The sequence below is a fragment of the Chiloscyllium plagiosum genome, unplaced genomic scaffold (assembly GCF_037043375.1).
Source record: "Chiloscyllium plagiosum isolate Xiang-an unplaced genomic scaffold, Cpla_swu_hap1 HiC_scaffold_25, whole genome shotgun sequence".
Lineage (NCBI taxonomy): Eukaryota > Metazoa > Chordata > Chondrichthyes > Orectolobiformes > Hemiscylliidae > Chiloscyllium > Chiloscyllium plagiosum.
The window spans coordinates 4,836,359-4,855,165 of NW_028270163.1; positions in this window are offsets into that span (position 1 = coordinate 4,836,359).

Genomic DNA, 18,807 nt, shown 5'->3' on the forward strand with positions numbered 1-18,807 from the left:
CCAATCCCCATATCCCCAAACCCCATCCCCCCCAATCCCCATCCCCCACAATCCCCCCCAATCCCCATCCCCCCAATCCCCCATATCCCCCCCCAATCCCCATCCCCCAATCCCCCATATCCCCCCCCAATCCCCATCCCCCATCCCCCAATCCCCCATCCCCCCATCCCCCAAATCCCCCAATCCCCCATATCCCCATTCTCCAATCCCATGTCCCTCCCCCGGCCTGTCTCACACTCCCTCCCCCGGCCTGTCTCACACTCTCTCCCCCGGCCTGTCTCACACTCCCTCCCCCGGCCTGTCTCACACTCCCTCCCCCGGCCTGTCTCACACTCTCTCCCCCGGCCTGTCTCACACTCCCTCCCCCGGCCTGTCTCACACTCCCTCCCCCGGCCTGTCTCACACTCCCTCCCCCGGCCTGTCTCACACTCCCTCCCCCGGCCTGTCTCACACTCCCTCCCCCGGCCTGTCTCACACTCCCTCCCCCGGCCTGTCTCACACTCCCTCCCCCGGCCTGTCTCACACTCCCTCCCCCGGCCTGTCTCACACTCCCTCCCCCGGCCTGTCTCACACTCCCTCCCCCGGCCTGTCTCACACTCTCCCTCCCCCGGCCTGTCTCTCACTCTCTCCCCCGGCCTGTCTCTCACTCTCTCCCCCGGCCTGTCTCACACTCTCTCCCCCGGCCTGTCTCACACTCTCTCCCCCGGCCTGTCTCACACTCTCTCCCCCGGCCTGTCTCACACTCTCTCCCCCGGCCTGTCTCACACTCTCTCCCCCGGCCTGTCTCACACTCTCTCCCCCGGCCTGTCTCACACTCCCTCCCCCGGCCTGTCTCACACTCTCTCCCCCGGCCTGTCTCACACTCTCTCCCCCGGCCTGTCTCACACTCCCTCCCCCGGCCTGTCTCACACTCTCTCCCCCGGCCTGTCTCACACTCTCTCCCCCGGCCTGTCTCACACTCCCTCCCCCGGCCTGTCTCACACTCTCTCCCCCGGCCTGTCTCACACTCTCTCCCCCGGCCTGTCTCTCACTCTCTCTCTCCCCCGGCCTGTCTCACACTCCATCCCCCGGCCTGTCTCACACTCTCTCCCCCGGCCTGTCTCACACTCTCTCCCCGAGCTGAACCAGCCGGTAACCGCTCTCCCCGCCGCCGGGCGCGCGCCTGGCCCCCAAAAGCGAGCTCCAAGATCCACGGCCGGACCTGCGCATGCGCGTGGCATGGAGGGGCGGGGTCAGCGCCAGCGCCGTAACGGCTGGTCCTCCAATATCCCAACGGCGTCAGCGCCGGACCGCCACCCGCATGCGCTGCTCCCGTGTTGTCTTCAATGACCAATGGGAAGGTTTGGAGGACCGGAAGTAACTGTGGTCCGCCAGCCAATCCACAGCCTGTTCTGCCCCCCAGTACACACACTCAGGCTGAGACCTCTGAGTCAAACACTGACACTCCCTTCCCGACTCACGAGGCAATGTCAGGGAGGGGGCAGATCTGACAACGTAGGCCTATGTCTCTCACTCTGATAAAAGTCTGTTCTTAAAGACGGTTCCTTCCTCAGCCACAGGTGCTGAGTTTCTCCAGCATTGAGCAACACAAACAGACAAGCTCAGCAGGTCCGGCAGCATGTGTGGAGAGAAATCAGAGTTTACATTTCAGGTCCCGCGACCCTTCCTTCATCAGCAACTTCTGTTTCAGGTCCCCAGCATCCGCAGATCTTGGTTTTATTTTACTGTTATTTACAAATAATTGGTCTGGCTAAAAGATTGGCCCCATTCCTAATGCTTACAATTAAATGAGTGTTTTCTCCCAGCAGTTAGCTAATATTTGATAATACAGTAATATATTTGTTATTTGATACACATTAGATGTTTATGAATATGACAAAGGCCTCACAGCGCTAGAGACCCGGGTTCAATACCCGCCTCAGGCAACTGACTGTGTGGAGTTTGCACATTCTCCCCGTGTCTGCGTGGGCTTCCTCCGGGTGCTCCGGTTTCCTCCCACAGTCCAAAGATGTGCAGGTCAGGTGAATTGGCCATGGCTAAATTGCCCATAGTGTTAGGTAAGGGGTTAATGTAGGGGTATGGGTGGGTTGCGCTTCGGCAGGTCAGTGTAGACTTGTTGGGCCAAAGGGCCTGTTTCCACACTGTAATGTAATCTAATCTAATCTAATTGTATTGTTTCTAGCCTTGTAATAGTGTGTTGTAGTTACATTATAAAATTTTACAAATATTGGTTTGCTCACTGAGCTGGAAGGTTCATTTCCAAACGTTTTGTCACCCTACTAGGTAACATCTTCAATGGGCCTCCAGGCAAAGCACTGTTGATGATTCCTGCTTTCTATTTATATGTTTGGTTTTCTTTGGGTTGGTGTTGTCATTTCCTGTGCTGATGTCATTTCCTTTTTTTTCTCAGGGGTGGCAGATGAGGTCTAACTCAATGTGTTAGACAAAACAAAAAAACAGTTAGACCCCATCTACCACCCCCTGAGAAAAAGAACAGGAAATGACATCACCAACCCAAAGAAACCCAAACATATAAATAGAAAGCAGGAATCATCAACAGTGCTTTGCCTGGAGGCCCACTGAAGATGTTACCTAGTAGGGTGACGAAACGTTTGGAAATGAAGCTTCCAGCTCAGTGAGCAAACCTACATCCAGAACCTCAACCTGAGCAACAAGTCTTTTCACTCTTGGAAGTAATTACAACACACACTCAGAATTCATTCAGCAACTGAAGTCCATGGTAACACTGTTTTACAATCCAATCAGTCCAGTTGCCCCTCTATATCTCCTCTGCCTTTCAAGTTTATATTGTTTAATCCCCCAACCAATTACATTTTGAAATCCTTGCTCATCCCTATGTCCACCATGCTGATGGGCAGTGAATCCAGATCTTGACCATTCACTGCCAAAATAAAGTTCTTCCTCACCTCTTTCTCTCTCTCTAATTAGGTGCCTGTCTGAAGATTTTTAGCTCTCTGCAATCTGGACAGCAGTGAGCACAGATTTGGCCATCAGGATGACTTGGCACCTTCAGGAGAATTAGAAGTTCTTGTATTAGAATGGGAATGGAGGATGGGTGTATGTGAAATGGAGATTTACAGTTCTGGGGAATAAAAGAGCGAAGAATGTTCTGTAGAACCTAGGATTGTTTGTCCCATAATACTATTCCATATTGACAGTGATGACTTTTGTAAATACCTTTTCCAGGATTGGGAGAACAGGATTTGCAAACAGAAATCTCAATCCAAATATCCCCTCAGGATCTGACAGAGCCTATCAATTTACCGTGACCTGAAAATCTCCAACATTTGTCTGTTATGTCCACTTCAAAACCATTTTAAACACTTTGACTGGAAAACACTACAATACAATGGCTGTGAGAGAGAGTATTCCAGGGCACTGACCGTGGAAAGAGCTTTCACGATTGGACCATACACAGCAGGGAGAACGTAAATTCATTCAGTGTGTGGCCAAGGCTTTAACTGATGAAACCTGAATTCAGAAGAACACTGATACCATGGAGAAACAGAGGAAATGTGGGGATTGTGGGAAAGGATTCCGTTCACCATCTGAGCTGGAATCTCACCAACGCATTCACACCAGGGAAAGGCCATGCACTTGCCCCAGATGTGGGAAGGGATTCACTCAGTCATCCCACCTGCTGAGAGACCAGCTATTTCACACCGGAGAGCGGCCATTCACCTGCTTCAAGTGTAGGGTCAAATTCAGTCATTCATCCACCTTGCAGAAACACCTGCGAATGCACACTGGGGAGAGGCCTTTCACCTGCTCCAAATGTGGTAAGGCTTTCACTCAGTCATCTCATCTGATGACAACACCATCGAATACACAATGGGAAGAGGATGTTTACCTGCTCTGTGTGTGGCAAAGCATGTACACAGTCAGCACACTTGCTGTTACACCAGCGAGTTCACACTGGGGAGAGGCCATTCACCTGCTCTGAATGTGGGAAGGGATTCACTCAGTCTTCCAGTCTGCAGATACATCAGCGTGTCCATAGCGGGGAGAGGCCATTCCGATGTCCAGCGATACATGAATTCAAACAGCAAAGGCAGTAACTGTGCAGATTCTCTCTCTCGCTCTCTCCTGCACTGTTCTCACCATGTGCTTCCTTTGTCTGCTCTTCTCCCTTTTAAAACTGCTATTGTTTTGACTTTTTTTCCCAAAGTTCCAAAACAATGCAACAGCATATAAAACAGTAATTGCTGCTCCTGCAATTCGAGGAAATCACCTCCAACACATAGTGACCACTTGCAGTCACACCAGCGAGTTCACACTGGGGAGAAGCTGCTCGCCTGCTCTATGTGTGGAAAGGGATTCTCACAATCATCGAACTTGTGAACATACCAGCGAGTTCACAAGTGATTACAGGAGTTGGATTCTGCTGTTGTTGCTCTTGGTAATCACATTCTGGACTGAACCATGTTCATTCTGTCTGTGGAGCGGTTGAAAGGTTTGTTTCTGCTGGGACTGGCTGACCTCAAAATATTGTTTCCAGCAGGCTGTTTCTCTTTGAACCTGTGAATTTTCATTTGCAATAAAATGAGCTTTGAAAAGCTGATGAAGTACATTTATTCGAAATCGCATATTTTTTCCTGTAATATTTTTCCAATCACATCCAATAGATCTGAAACAAATACATTTGTCCTTCTGCTTGGACCATTCAGCTTAATTACTTTATCAGAGTTTGTATGAGCCTCCACCACCCCTCTTCATCTCTTCCCATCAGTATCTCTTCCATGTCTTTCTTTTCCTTGTCACCTTCCCCTTAAATGCTTTTCCTTCAACCATTCACCTTTGGAGCGAGTTCCACATTATCAGGAAAAAGGGAAACCTGAAGAACTGCAGATGCTGTAAATCAGAGACAAAAGTAGAAATGGCTGGAAAAGCTCAGCAGGTCTGGCAGCATCTGTGGAGAGAATTCCACAGTCGAGTTTTAAGGAAGGGTCACTTAACCCTAAGATTAACTCTAATTTCTCTCCACAGATGCTGCCAGACCTGCTGAGCTTTACCAGCAATTTCTAATTTTGTTTCTCATGAAATCTGTTTGAGTTATTGAGCTGCTTTATAATCTTTTTAAAAAAACCTTGGTGATCCTTCAGTTGTCTCTTTTCTAGAGAGAACGGCCCCAGCATTTCCTGAACATTTAATACTCAAGGTTCTGGTATCATGCTTGTGAATCTTTGTTGCAGATTCTCTGCTGTGTCCGTTTCCTATATCCCAATAGCAACAGCGATATGGAGGAGCAGATTGGGAAGCAAATTTTGGAAAGGTGCAGAAGTAACAGGGTTATTGTCATGGGTGACATCAACTTCCCTAATATTGTTTGGAATCTCCTTAGTACAAATAGTTTGGATGGAGCAGATTTTGTCAACTGTGTCCAGGAAGGATTCCTGACTCAATATGTACAAAGGCCGACCAGACGGGAGGCCATATTGGATTTGGTGCTTGGCAACAAACCAGTGAAAGGAAAGGCTGGTAGGTATAGGGAATGCTGGATGAAAAAAGAAATTGAGGGTTTGGTTAAGAAAAGGAAGGAAGCATATGTCAGGTATAGACAGGATAGATCGAGTGAATCCTGAGAAGAGTATAAAGAAAGTAGGAGTATACTTAAGAGGGAAATCAGGAGGGCAAAAAAGGGACATGAGATAGCTTTGGTAAACAGAATTAAGGAGAATCCAAAGGGTTTTTAGAAATATATTAAGGACAAAAGGGTAACTAGGGGGAGAATAGGACCCCTCAAAGGTCAGCAAGGCAGCCTTTGTGTGGAGCCACAGAAAATGGGGGAGATACTAAATGAATATTTTGCATCAGTATTTACTGTGGAAAAGGATATGGAAGATATAGACTGTAGGGAAATAGATGGTGACATGTTGCAAAATGTCCAGATTACAGAGGAGGAAGTGCTGGATGTCTTGAAACGGTTAAAGGTGGATAAGTCCCCAGGACCTGATCAGGTGTACCCGAGAACTCTGTGGGAAGCTAGAGAAGTGATTGCTGGGCCTCTTGCTGAGATATTTGTATCATCGATAGTCACAGGTGAGGTGCCGGAAGACTGGAGGTTGGCAAACGTGGTGCCACTGTTTAAGAAGGGTGGTAAGGACAAGCCAAGGAACTATAGATCAGTGAGCCTGACCTCGGTGGTGGGCAAGTTGTTGGAGGGAATCCTGAGGGACAGGATGTACATGTATTTGGAAAGGCATGGACTGATTCGGGACAGTCAATATGGCTTTGTGCGTGGGAAATCATGTCTCACAAACTTGATTCAGTTTTTTGATGACGTAACAAAGAAGATTGATGAGGGCAGAGCAATAGATGTGATCTATATGGACTTCAGTAAGGCATTTGACAAGGTTTCCCATGGGAGACTGGTTAGCAAGGTTAGATCTCATGGAATACAGGGAATACAGTGGGTGGCACAGTGGTTAGCACTGCTGCCTCACAGCGCCAGGGACCCGGGTTCAATTCCCACCTCAGGCGACTGACTGTGTGGAGTTTGCACATTCTCCCTGTGTCTGCGTGGGTTTCCTCCAGGTGCCCCGGTTTCCTCCCACAGTCCAAAAATGTGCAGGGTAGGTGAATTGGTTATGCTAAATTGCCCGTAGTGTTAGGTGTAGGGGAATGCATCGTGGTGGGTTGGTGTGGACTTGTTGGGCCAAAGGGCCTGTTTCCACACTGTATGTAAGTAATCTAAACTAGCCATTTGGATACAGAACTGGCTCAAAGATTGGGGGTGGAGATTTTTTTTTTCAGACTGGAGGCCTGTGACCAGTGGAATGCCACAACGATCGGTGCTGGGCCCTCTACTTTTTGTCATTTACATAAATGATTTGGATGCAAGCGTAAGAGGTACAGTTAGTAAGTTTGCAGATGACACCAAAATTGGAGGTGTAGTGGACAGCGAAGAGGGTTACCTCAGATTACAACAGGATCTTGACCAGATGGGCCAATTGGCTGAGAAGTGGCAGGTGGAGTTTAATTCAGATAAATGTGAGGTGCTGCATTTTGGGAAAGCAAATCTTAGCAGGACTTATACACTTAATGATAAGGTCCTAGGGAGTGTTGCTGAACAAAAAGACCTTGGAGTGCAGGTTCATAGCTCCTTGAAAGTGGAGTCACAGGTAGATAGGATAGTGAAGAAGGCATTTGGTATGCTTTCCTTTATTGGTCAGAGTATTGAGTACAGGAATTGGGAGGTCATGTTGCGGCTGTACAGAACATTGGTTAAGCCACTGTTGGAATATTGCGTGCAATTCTGGTCTCCTTCCTATCAGAAAGATGTTGTGAAACTTGAAAGGGTTCAGAAAAGATTTACAAGGATGTTGCCAGGGTTGGAGGATCTGAGCTACAGGGAGAGGCTGAACAGGCTGGGGCTGTTTTCCCTGGAGCATTGGAGGCTGAGGGGTGACCTTAAAGAGGTTTACAAAATTATGAGGGGCATGGATAGGATAAATAGACAAAGTCTTTTCCCTGGGGTTGGGGAGTCCAGAACCAGAGGGCATAGGTTTAGGGTGAGAGGGGAAAGATATAAAAGAGACCTAAGGGGCAACTTTTTCACGCAGAGGGTGGTACGTGGTACGTGTAAGAGCTGCCAGAGGAAGTGGTGGAGGCTGGTACAATTGCACCATTTAAGAGGCATTTGGATGGGTATATGAATAGGAAGGGTTTGGAGAGATATGGGCCGGGTGCTGACAGGTGGGACTAGATTGGGTTGGGATATCTGGTCAGCATAGACAGGTTGGACCAAAGGGTCTGTTTCCATGCTGTACATCTCTATGACTCTAAGTCAGGTGTCAGATCTCTCGGTGGGAGAGCATTCCAATGATCGTGATCACAACTCCCTGACCTTTACTATAGTCATGGAGAGGGATATAGAACATAGAACATAGAACATAGAAGAATACAGCGCAGTACAGGCCCTTGGGCCCTCGATGTTGCGCCGATCCAAGCCCACCTAAACTACACTAACCCACTATCCTCCATATACCTATCCAATGCCCTCTTAAATGCCCATAAAGAGGGAGAGTCCACCACTGTTACTGGCAGGGCATTCCATGAACTAACGACTCGCTGAGTGAAGAACCTACCCCTAACATCAGTCCTATATCTACCCCCCCTTAATTTAAAGCTATGCCCCCTTGTAATACCCGACTCAATACGCGGGAAAAGGTTCATACTGTCGACCCTATCTAACCCCCTAATCATCTTGTACACCTCAATCAAGTCACCCCTAAACCTTCTTTTCTCTAGTGAAAACAGCCCCAAGTGCCTCAGTCTTTCCTCATACGATTTTCCTTCCATACCAGGCAACATCCTGGTAAACCTCCTCTGCACCCGTTCCAATGCCTCCACATCCTTCCTATAGTATGGCGACCAAAACTGCACACAATATTCCAGATGCGGCCGTACCAGAGTCTTATACAACTGCATCATGACCTCAGGACTCCGGAACTCAATTCCTCTACCAATAAAAGCCAGTACGCCATATGCCTTCCTCACCGCACTATTTACCTGGGTGGCAACTTTCAGAGATCTGTGTACATGGACACCAAGATCCCTCTGCTCATCCACACTACCAAGTATCCGACCATTAGCCCAGTACCCCATCTTTTTGTTATTCTTCCCAAAGTGAATCACCTCGCACTTAGCTACATTGAATTCCATCTGCCACCTTTCTGCCCAGCTCTGCAGCTTCTCTATATCCTGCTGTAACCTGCCACATGCTTCCTCACTGTCAACAACTCCTCCGACTTTCGTGTCATCCGCAAACTTGCTCACCCAACCTTCTAACCCCTCTTCCAGGTCATTTATAAAAATGACAAACCGCAATGGTCCCAAAACAGATCCTTGCGGAACACCGCTAGTGACGGCACTCCATGAAGAAACTTTGCCATCAACTACTACCCTCTGTCTTCTTCCATCCAGCCAATTCCTAATCCAAACCTCCAACTCACCCTCAATGCCATATCTCCGTATTTTCTGCAGTAGCCTACCATGGGGAACCTTATCAAACGCCTTACTAAAATCCATATATACCACATCTACCGCTTTCCCCTCATCAACCTCCTTCGTCACCTTTTCAAAGAATTCAATAAGGTTTGTGAGGCACGACTTGCCCTTCACAAAACCATGCTGACTATCCTTGATCACATTATTCCTATCTAGATGTGCATAAATCCTATCCCTTACAATTCTCTCTAAGACTTTGCCCACAACAGAAGTGAGACTCACCGGCCTATAGTTACTAGGGCTATCCCTACTCCCCTTTTTGAACAAGGGAACCACATTTGCTATCCTCCAGTCTTCTGGATAGGAGCAGATGGTATGGAAAAATATTTACAATGCTATTAGGCTGGAACGTTGGAGCATAAATTGGGAGCAAATATTCTCAGGGGAATGTATGACAGTAATTAGGAGGTTGTTTAGAGAGCACTTGCTGTGAGTGCTGGATAGGGTTTGTCCCACTGAGGCAAGATAGGGATGGTAGGGTGAAGGAGCCTTGGATGGCAAGAGATGTGGAACATCTAGTCAAGAGGAAGAAGGAAGCTTACTTAAGGTTGAGGTAGCAAGGATCAGACAGGGCTTCAGAGGGTTACAAGGTCGCCAGGAAGAAACTGAAGAAACTTACGAGAGCTAAAAGGGGGCATGAAAAGCTTTAGCAGGTAGGATTAAGGAAATCCAGAAGGTATTCTACACTTAGGTGAGGAACAAAAGGATGGCCAGAGTGAGGGTAGGGCTGATCAGGGAAAGTGCAGGGAACATGTGTCTAGAATCGGAGGAGTTAAGGAGGTCCTTAATGAATACTTTGTTTCCGTATTCACTCCTGAGAAGGATCTTGTCGTTTATGAGGACAGCCTGAAACAAGCTGATATGCTCAAAAAGGTTGATGTGAAGGAGGAGGATGTGCTGGAAAGTTTGAAAAACACGAGGATAGGTAAGGCCCCTGGGCCAGTTGGGATATAAAAGTACATTCTGACTCTGACTCTCCAGCATCTGCAGTCCTCACTTTCTCACAGACGGGATGTACCCAAGTGGGAAGCGACGGGCGAGATTGCTGCGCCTTTGGCAATGATTTTTGCATTCTCATTTTCCACTTGGGTAGTACCAGATGATTGGAGGGTGGCAAATGCTATTCCCTTGTTCAAGAAAGGGAATAGGGATAACCTTGGGAATCACAGACCACCAGTGCAGCTGAACCCCTCTTGGTGGTGGTCATTGAAGTCCCTCACACAGTGTACATTTTGAACCTTTGCCACCCTCAGTATTTTCTTCAAACATAGTACTCCTCCGTGGTGAACAGATTCTTCAGCCAAAGGTTTGGGCGTTAAGTATAAGCAGGAGGTTTCCTTGCCCAATCTGATGCCATGAGACTTTATTAACCAGTACAGATTACAAACAGTTCACATGAACAACCGTTTACAAGAAACAGCAATTTACAGGGGAAAGGGGTGGCAAAGCCAGACCCCTAAACCTCACTGTACAAGGCCAAACCCCGAATCCCACATTTCTAACAAAAATGTCATCATCAAAAAGGAAACAGTGAATGCAATCACATACAGTCAATAAACCAAACAATAAAATGGTGCATATAACACAAACCCCCTGGCAACCCAGTAAACCACCTATCCCTCCCATCTTCCGGCCACTCAAAGGCAGCCTGCCCGTAGACCTCTTCCGGCTCTCGGTCCACCCCATTCCCCCTCTGGCTGCCATGAGACTTTATTGGGTCTGGAATCAATGTTGATGAGTCCCAGGACAACATCCTCCTTACTGACAAGACACATCCAGGGATGGTGATGGTGTTGTCAGGGTGTTTAAAGGTGTGATTCCATGAGTTTGACTTGATCAGTCTGTTGCTTGACTAGTTTGTGAGATATCTATTTCAGTTTTGGATAGGGCATGATTAAGGTTAGAGTCCACCACAGAACCTCCCCAACTGGGAACTTAAGGGCAGATGAATTGGCTAAGGAGAACCATGGCAGTCCCCTGTGAGACAAACCAAGGTTGAAGATTTGCTACAGGCTCAGTGCAGTGATGCCAGGTTAAAGCAAGTACAGGGGGGAATGAGCCCCAGCAAGTGGGAGGATAGGTTAAGTACTGAGGGCAGAAATGTTCTTAAAGGTGGACAGTACGTGGTTGCCATCGAGGACTGAAATCAAGTGATATATCAATGTCACAATGTCCAGGGTCATCAAGGGACAGAAGTAACAGCTGTCAGAATTAAGGGATTGTATTAGGAAAAGAAATAAAACATTATGTCGAGAATTGTATTATCTGTGGCCAGGATAATTCAGATTACCATGCCAATCACGGAGGGCTACATTATACTAGGCCAGTAGCAGGACCTTGAACTGACCTACATCCACCCCTACCGCCCTGTAAGGGGGGATGAGTATATCCTGGTCATTGTGGACATTATTAACAAATGGCTAGAGGCGTTCCTCACCCTAATGAATGCTGCTAAAGTTGCAGCTGATATCTTAAATCACTCATCTTCAGCCCAGGTAATGTACACAGTGGTGAATATATTTGGCGTCAGCCAGAAGTTCCATATCACCCACCATCCTTCACTCCAGTGGGATTGTAGAGAGGATGAATCACACCCTCAAAAGGAGGTGTGAAAGGTCATCCAGCAAAACAACTTGATATGGAATGCAGCGTCACCCTTAGTCCTCAAGTTCATAAGGAACTCATCCTCCAGTTCAACTGGATTCATCCACTGACTGGACACACCATAAGAGATATTGAACCCTTAATAATATGGACTTGACACCGCCCAAGGTCGAAGTCTTCTGCCATTATAAAGTATATGGGATTACACTAAGCAGCAGCCTTCAGAATGGCACAAAGGACAAAGCAGACTTACTGTGGTGGGAAGGTGGTCCTGCAAGAGAGTGAGGTAGTGCAGCAGACAATGTTACACATTTTCTAGCCAGGAACATCCTGTTCCCTGGATATTCAGGTCCCCACTCAGTGGCAGACAAGGCCAACTCATCTGTGTACAGAATTTTACTGAATACAGGGAAAGCTAGGTGATACCATATGAATCAGTCAAAGACCTAGAAAGTGCAAGACAACAGCCACCAAGTGAAGATTACCTTATATTACAAAAATATCAATTGGGTGAATGGGCTGAGGAGTGGCAGATGAAGTTTAATTTAGATAAATGCGAGGTATTGAATTTTGGTAAAACAAACAAGGGCAGTGCTAATGCAATTAATGCTAGGGCCATGGGAAGTGTGGTAGACAGAGAGACCGAAGGGTTAAGGTACATAATTCTTTGAAATTTGTGTTACAGGTAGACAGAGTGGTTAAGAAGGTTCTAATCACACTTATATTCAATGGTCTGAGCAATGAAGTTAAGTGCTTGGATGTCGTGCTGAGGTCATACAGGATGTTGGTGAGGCCTCTTCTGGAGTACTGCGTACAGTTCTGGTTGCCCTGTTATTGGAAGGATATTATTAAACTGAAGAGGATTTAGAAAAAATTTACCAGGACGTTGCCAGGAATGGAGGGTTTGAGTTATAAGGAGAGGCTGGAATTGTTTTCACTAGAGGTTAAGGAATGACGTTATAGGGGTTTATAAAATCATGAGGGGCATGGATAGGGTAAATAGCAAAGGTCTTTTTCCTAAGGTAGAGGAGTTCAAAACTAGGGGACATATTTTTAAGGTGAGAGGAGAAGAATTAAAAAGGACATGAGGGGCAACTTTTTCACACTTCGAGTGCTTTGTATATGGAATGAATTGGCAGATGAAGTGGTAGATGCAGGTGCAGTTACAGTGTTTAAAAGACATTTGGACGGGTACATGAATAGAAAAGTTTGGATGGATAGGAGTCAAATGCAGGCAAGTGGGACTAGTTTAGTTTGAGAACACAATCGGTGTGGACCAGTTGGACCAAAGGGTCTGTGTCTCCATGGTGGATGACTCTATAACTCCACCTGCTTCTAGGGAATTTAGGGAAGCAAACCATAACCTGAATCTTGATCCAGACCCAATCTGAATTCCGGATCTGAATCCAGGCCTGGATTCTGGACCAGCTGTGGGCACTGTCCCTCCTGAGGCCAGAAGAGGAAGACCTTGGCACGCAGCAGTCCTGAAGTGAAGGAGATGCTCAGAAACATTCCACCCAAGAAAATCTCCTAGGTAGTGCTCTAGCTCAAAGAGAAAGAGAGAACCCCTTTATGAAGGCGCTTATTCCAACTCTGATACTGAGATGTGATTGAGGAGCAAGTCCCAGCAGCCAGAACCATCCCACCACACACACACTTCAATGACACCCAGCCATGGTGTTCTACAAATCAATCCTGGTCAGAGAAGATCGTCATAGACCTGTGATCCCATTGTAGCCCAAGTAAGCCAGTCAATCCTGGTCCTACAGGGCTACAGCACTATAGAGAATGATAGATAGCCACCATCAACAGTTTCATCTTTTGGGCCATTGTCATATTTTGGCCATTTCACGTAATCGCATAGTCGTTTTATACACACACACACACAGATGCTGCACAGGCTCTTATTCTGGTGCCTACTGTCATCATCTGTTCAATAAAGGCATATTTTGTAAAGAGTTTAGCCGAGCGCAGGCCAAGACCAAACAGAGTTAGAAAAAAAATTCTCCCCAAATGGAGATGGATGGGGAGGTATCTAAACTTATATGAGGAACAACCAACAAGTTGCGTATAGGGAGACAATTGGAGCTTAGATTGTTACAATCTGAGCACAGACACCCCAGTAAGAAATGGGATGTTTGGCTACCGGTCCGAGAAAGGACTAGAATTGGGCAACAATGAGAAGGTCATGGGGTGGGGGTGCTGGTGGTGGTGGAGGTGGGGGAAGGTGATGTACTTAGAAAATTACAAATGGGCTTAAACCAGCCAGAAGTGCACCCGTGCACATTTATCCAAGGACTGTCCCAGGACCACAAAATATGGTGGTTTTAAAACACACGGGCAAAACCCATTACATCGTGCACCACAGATTGTCACCGGTGCTGTTAGATATCTCTGTAACAATGCTGCCAGTGTGGTGCTTTCCCAACTTCAGCAATTATACTTTGCATTTGACCCATCAGCTATTAGAGGGATTGACATGGGAAGCCAGATCCAGGCCAGCAGGGCATAGTAAAAGAGATACATTGAATAAGCTGGTAATAGCTTGAGGAGGAGGAGTGTCCACGGTCAATACCCTTGATTTAGCTAATTTAGATATTTAGCTCAGCAAGTGAAACAGACCTTTGATAAACTTAATCTAGAGAGTTGGCAAGATGCTGAGGTGGATATAAAAGAAAATCAGGCAGAGCAATACCTGGTAACAGTGCTAGAAGGACAAGCCAGGGCCTGCAGATCACCTGCAGAAAAACAGATGATGACAGTAGGCACCAGAAGAAGAGCCTGTGCAGCATCTCTGGCCTGTGAATGATCGAACGGTTTAGGAAGAACTTCAAGCAGGCTAAGCCAGGCCAATTCCTGTCATGGATCAGTGCCTAGCAGATAGAGCACTTGTTCCATTGGAAGAGACACCCCAATATTTCAAATAGTCAATTATGGAAACAGACCAAGGTCTGGTTTAACAATGCAATGGCTGTGGGGATGGTATTGTTATTCTGATCAAAATGGGTTATAAGACTTCAAAAATTGATGATGTCACATTATCCAAGAGGGAAGTGATTTGAATATGACAATACCCTTCCATACACTGTTGAGAAAGAGGAAAGACTCATAGATAGCACATCTTGATCAGACGGGCCAATGGGCTGTGAAGTGGCAGATGGAGTTTAATTCAGATAAATGTGAGGTGCTGCATTTTGGGAAAGCAAATCTTAGTAGGACTTATACACTTAATGGCAAGGTCTGAGGGAGTATTGCTGAACAAAGAGACCTTGGAGTGCAGGTTCATAGCTCCTTGAAAGTGGAGTCGCAGGCAGATAGGATAGTGAAGAAGGCATTTGGTATGCTTTCCTTTATTGGTCAGAATATTGAGTACAGGAGTTGGGAGGTCATGTTGCGGCTGTACAGGACATTGGTTGGGCCACTGTTGGAATATTGCGTGCAATTCTGGTCTCCTTCCTATCAGAAAGACGTTGTGAAACTTGAAAGGGTTCAGAAAAGATTTACAAGGATGTTGCCAGGGAACTACAGGGAGAGGTTGAGCAGGCTGGGCTGTTTTCCCTGGAGCGTCGGAGGCTGAGGGATGACCTTATAGAGGTTTACAAAATTATGAGGGGCATGGCTGGATAAATTGACAAAATCTTTTCCCTGGGGTTGGGGAGTCCAGAACTAGAGGGTATAGCTTTAGGGTGAGAGGGGAAAGATATAAAAGAGACCTAAGGGGCAACTGTTTCACACAGAGGGTGGATCGTGTATGGAATGCGCTGCCAGAGGAAGTGGTGGAGGCTGGTACAATTGCAGCATTTAAAAGGCTTCTGGATGGGTATATGAATAGGAAGGGCTTGGAGGGATATGGGCCGGGTGCTGACAGGTGGGACTAGATTGGGTTGTGATATCTAGTCGGCATGGGTTGGACCGAAGGGTCTGTTTCCGTGTTGTGGATCTCTATGACTCTATGTCGCAGACAAATCAAGTAATTGTGTGCCTCTACCCAAATGAATGTGTTCGTAAAAACACCATTTTAAATTGTACTGTAGAGGTCTGGACCCTGAACTCAGATATCACCAGGGTAGAGTTTAGGGGAAGGGAGAACACTGCATCACAACTTCACTAAAACACCACCAGTACAGAACCTCCAGAACACCACCTCTTGTATTAGGCCACACACTCCAGCCAGGGTCAGCCGAATCAAGCTCAAGGGCATCCACAGGAGGAATATCAGTGACAAACTCTGACAATCTTTAAGGTATATTGGGAGAACTGCAACACTGGCAATGAATGCCTACCAGAAAGATGACAGCATATTGACTGGAATCAGTCAACGAATGTACAATAAGTTTTTGCTATTTGCTACTGTCAGCAGACTGAACAAATTTAAAAGGGTATCAGGGAATTGGTGGGATGCTGTCTGGGACTAAGGCTCAAACATGCAGATACACCCTTGGATACATCTCCTATCACACCTGGCTGTGCTGTTCATCCTGTTTACTTTGATCCACCTCACTGTCCTCATCGTTAAAGTCATCCACTGGAAGAAGGAATCTATCCAGAAACTAACTATGGACTCTATGCTCCTTCAGCGGAAGCCAAGAAAGCAATGATCCTGGACTGTATAAGTTGTTGTGTGATATGAAATTCACTCTTTAGAATCCCTACAGTGTAGATCCGCCCATTGAGTCTGCACCAACCCTCTGAAGAGTATCCACCCAAACCCATTCCCCACCCTATCCAAATTTCCCATGGCTAATCCACCTAACATACATACCCCTGGTCACTAGGGGAAAATTTAGCATGGCCAGTCCACCTGATCTGCACATCTTTCAACCATGGGAGGAAACCAGAGCACCAGAAAGACATGGGGAGAATATTCAAACTCCACACGATCACCCGAAGGTGGAAGTGAACCCAGGTGCCTGGTGCTGCTAACACTGAGCCACCATGCTACCTAAGACTACCTCCAGAGGCTTGAGGGCAAGCCAATGTGTGTGTAAATAGTGGCTAATTCTCAAATGTATATAATTAATTATTTATATACCATACTGTTAAGGTTATTGCTGTTCCAGGAGTCAATAATAACAGCTCCATATACTAAGTTATGGCCTATTCGCCTAACCTATCCATGATCATTTGTTAATTTATTTTTTTATTGCAACTTACTATCCCACTTATTTTGGTGTCATCTGTAAATTTAGCTCGTGTACCTTCTACCTCTGCATCCAAGTTATTAATAGAGATTGTAAATAAGTGGGACCTGAGGACCAAGCCCTGTGGTACCCAACTGGTTACATCTTGCCAACCAGAAAAAGATCTGTTTTATTCCACCTCTTTCATTCTGTTGGTTAGCCAATCTTCTATACAAGCTATTAAATTACCCAAGCCCATGTGATTGTTCCTTGCCTATTAACCTTTCGTCTGTCACCACATCAAATGCCTTCTGGAAACCTACACGTACTACATCTACAGGATCCCCATTATCCTCTGAAATGTCCATCTTCCTCAACTGAGGATTCCGTAGCACCGTGATTGATAGGGCCCTCAGTTGGGTCTGACCCATCTCCCACACTTTGGTCCTCCTCCCTTCTCTTTCCTCCAACAACGGTAACAGGGTCTACCTGGCTCACTTACCATCCTCATCTAAAAGATCATTAGCCACCATTATCTCCACGTCCAGCAGGATGCCACCACCAGATGCATATTCCCCTCCTTTCCATCCCCCTTTACTCCCAAGACCTCCTCACACCCCTATGGTACCTTCCTATGCAATTGTAGAAGGTGTAGCATATGCCTGTTTATTTCCTCCCTCCAAGGCCCCAGCTGCATCTTTCAGGTGAAGCGACGATATATCTGCACTTCACTCAATCTAGTCTACTGTATTCACTGCTCACAATGTGATCTGCTGTACACTGGGCAGACTGAGTGACCACTTTGCAGAACAGCCATGTTCTCTCCACAAAAATGAGCCTGAATTTCTTGTTACCTGCCACTTCAACACACCACCCCATTCCCTAGACAACACCTTTGTCTCAATTTTTCCGCAGTGATCCAGTGAAGCTCAATGCAAGCTGAAAGAACAGCATCTCATTTTCCACTTGGGAACCATGCAACCTTTGGGACTCAAGATAAAGTTTAATAATTTTAGGGCCCCGTGTACCTTTTCTCATACCCTTACCTCATTCTGCACACACCAGATCACGTTAGCAGCTACTCTTTCTCCCAGGCTGACCTTCACCTCATTCCTTTGTCGGCCAAACTGTTGTTCTCGCTCCTGGATCCATCACCACCTATCATTTACTTCTCCTCCCTCTCCCCACCCAATCTTCAGCATTTTCCTAACCTGTTCCTAGCTACCATCCTAGCTGAAGTAGGGTCACTGGACCTGAAATGTTAACTCTGCTTTTTCTGCATGGATGCTACCAGAGCTGCTGAATTTTTCTGGCAATTTCTGCTTGTGTTTCTGTTTTCAAGCATCTGCAGTTCTTCATTTTTTCCATCATTCACTTTGCTTGTTCCATCTTCAAAGGGATCTCACAAATTAGTCAAACACGTCTTACCCTTCATAAAACCATGCTGATTCTGATTTGACTTTCCAAATGTCCTGTTAGTACTTCCTTAACAAAAGATTCTTACAATTTCCCAATGACAGATGGTAAACTAACTGGTCTAGTTTTCTACCTTTTTGTCTCCTCCCTTTTTGAATACAGGCATACAAGCATTTTCTCAATCCAGTGGAACCTTCCCATATCCAGGGTATTTTGGAATGTGATAACCAGTGATTCTACTATCTCTGCTGTCATTTCTTTTAAGAGCCTAGGCCATCAGATCCTGGGGACTTGCTTGCCTTCAGTCCCAATAGTTTGCTCCATTTCCCTTGTGATGATGAGTGTTCCATGTTCCTCCGTTTCTCTAACCTTTACATTGCCTGTTACAATAGGATGGTGCTAGTGTTGCTCACTATGAACACTGAAGCAAAATATTGACTTACTGTCTCCACCAAATCTGTATTCCCACTATTAACTCCCCAGTGCAATCCACTTTAGCTACTCCCTTCCCTTTTATATACTTATAGAAGCTTTTGCTATCCACCTTTGTATATTATGATAGTTTTCTTTCATAATTTACCTTGCTCTTTTTATTTTCTAAAATTTAATCTATTTTTAGTGTTCAGGGATGTTATTA